Here is a 2,846-nt window from a genome sequence, read left to right on the forward strand (position 1 = left end):
GATAGTATCTTCAGTATTCTTTGCCAACACCACAGTTCAAATGTGTCGATTCTTCTTTGGTCTTCCTTATTCATTGTCCAGCTTTCACATGCATATGAGGCGATGGAAAATACAAGGTTTACTGGTTGGTAAACAGGGCTGCGGTGAGCCTCCCATAGTTCCCATAACCACTCTGGCCCCTCCCTGCTCCTGGCTTCACCACAATCCACCACACTCCTGGGCCCTGCTCCAGAACTCATTACATAGGTTCTGTTAGGCATTAATGTTTTTAACGCTTCTGCCAGACTGGATTATGGCTTTTCCTGTTCTACCTGTGTCTTAGTCAGTGAGTGCTGCTGTAACAGAAATACCAGAAGTGGGTGGCTTTACTTACTTTCTCACGGTTGGGAGGTTAGCAGTCTGAATTCAGAGCTCTGACTCCAGGGGAAGGCTTTGTTTTTCTGGAGGAAAGAAGGTCTCTGTCTTTTCAGCTTCTGCATCCTGGTTCCTTGGACATCTCCATGTGTCATGACATCTATCTTACCCCATCTTTGCTTGCTAGGTTTCATTTAATGTCTTTTTATATCTCAAAAGAGATTGACTCAAAACATAGCCTACACTAATCCTGCCTCATTGACATAAAAGACAATCCATTCCCAAATGAGACTATAACCACAGATATAAACCCAAAAAACCCACTGCCATCAAGTCAATTCTGACTCATAGTCAGATTCTACAGTGACTCTGTAGGACAGAGCAGAACTGCCCCAGAGGGTTTCCAAGGCTGTAAATCTTTACAGGAGCAGATTGCCTCATCTTTCTCCTGAGGAAAACCACCTGAGACTCCTTCATCTTTCTCCCGAGGTTTGAACCATAAATCTTTTGGTTAGCAGCCAAATGCTTTAACCACTACACCAACAGAGCTCCTACCACAGAGTTAGAGAGGTTAGGATTTACAACACAAAATTTTGGGGGACACAATTTAAAATTTAATCCGTAACAACCTGATACCTCACTACCCTCTGGAAACCCCTCTTGATTCAATCCAGCTCCTACTTTGGCTACCTCCCATCCTCACCTACTCCCGGTAACCCAACCTTTTGGTACCAGACCCCTGATTTTCCTTTGGAAACAACTCATCCCTCACTCTCAGTCCCCAAAAGTTAGATGAGACTGACTTTACTCTTCTCTAATGCCAGGAATGGCCATGTGACTGAAGTCTGACCAATCAGTAAATTCCATTCACACTAATGGAATGAGGACATGATTCCAGTCAGTCCAATGGGAGTCTGAGGGTAGGAACTCTTGGAAAAGAGAAGCTGGGGATAGAAGGGAGGGGGCTGAGCCTGGGGCTGGTGGTGACTGTCTTTGCTATACCATCTATAGCCTACTAGAAAAAAAATACTGGAATGTGCCGAATGGCCGATTTCTGATGACATTGCCATTGTTGGAACACCTGGATCTAGCTGTGCCTGAAGCCATCTTTCCCTGGTCTTTTCAGATTCTTGAGCCAATGTGGCTTTCTACTTCAGTCAGTTTTTTTTTTTTTTTTAACTTCTGTCATTTATAATCCAAAGACCCACATCTGTGCCATTTTATATGATACTTACTAGCTAGCTGCCTATATGAAATGTGGCTAGTTTGAACTGAGATGGGCTGTAAGTATAAAATACAAACTGGATTTCAAAGACTTAGTATCAAAAAGAGTAATTCTTTCATTATTAGGAGTTCTGATAGGTACAGTTGTTAAGGCACTTGGCTGCTAACCAAAAGGTTGGCACTTTCAACCCAGTAGGTGCTAGGCAGAAGAAAGATGAGGCAGTCGGTTTCTGTAAAGATTTACAGCCTTGGAAACCCTGTGGGGCAGTTCTACTCTGTCCTCTAAGATCACTATGAAGTCCTCCATATGACTCAATAATTATGCTCCTTCACATCGATCTCAGAGAAATGAAAACCATTATCAGCACAAAACCTTGTGCACAAATGTTCGTAACAGCTTTATTTGTAATGGCCTTAACTGGAAACGATCCAGATGCCCTTCAACAAGTGAATGGTTAAACTGTGTTGCATCCATACCATGGAATATTACTCTACAGTGAAAAGGAGTGGATGATACACTCAACAACTTGGATAGATCTCGAGGGAGTTATTCTGAGTGAAAAAAAATCTCAAAATGTTCTGTACTGTATGATTCCATTTATATAACATTCTTGAAATGACAAAATTATGGAAATGAAGAAAGGATTAATGGTTGCCAGAGACAGGAAGTGGAGGGGGCACAGGATATGTGAAACCATGAAAGGAATTCCTTTGTGATGATGGAACAGTTCTGTATCTTGATTGTGGTGACGACTACACAGTTCTATACCTGTGCTAAAATTGCATAGAGCAATATACACACAAAAGTGCATGTAGAATCTGGTGAAACTGCACAAGGTCTGTAGTCTAGTTAACCATTGTTAGTTCCTTGGCACGCTTCATACTATTTTTGCAACTTCATATAAGTCTATAATCATTGCAAAATAAAAAAGTTATAAGTATTAAACAAACAAACAAATAAAAAAGACAAGAAAGGAAGAAAAGACCAAAATGGATGTTAGAAGAGACCCTGAAACTTGCCCTTGAGCAGAGAGTAACTAAAGCAAATGTAAGAAATGACAAGATAAAAGAGCTGAACAGAAGACTTCTAAGAGCAGCTCGAGAAGACAAAGCCCACTACTATAATGAAATGTGCAAAGACCTGGAGTTAGAAAACCAAAAGGGAAGAACACACTCAGTATTTCTCAAGTTGAAAGAACTGAGGAAAAAGTTAAGCCTCGAGTTGCAATATTGAAAGATTCTATGGGCAAAATATTGAATGATGCAGG

The sequence above is a fragment of the Orycteropus afer genome, unplaced genomic scaffold, assembly GCF_000298275.1.
Source record: "Orycteropus afer afer isolate SDZICR_OR568_19922 unplaced genomic scaffold, OryAfe1.0 scaffold00009, whole genome shotgun sequence".
NCBI lineage: Eukaryota > Metazoa > Chordata > Mammalia > Tubulidentata > Orycteropodidae > Orycteropus > Orycteropus afer.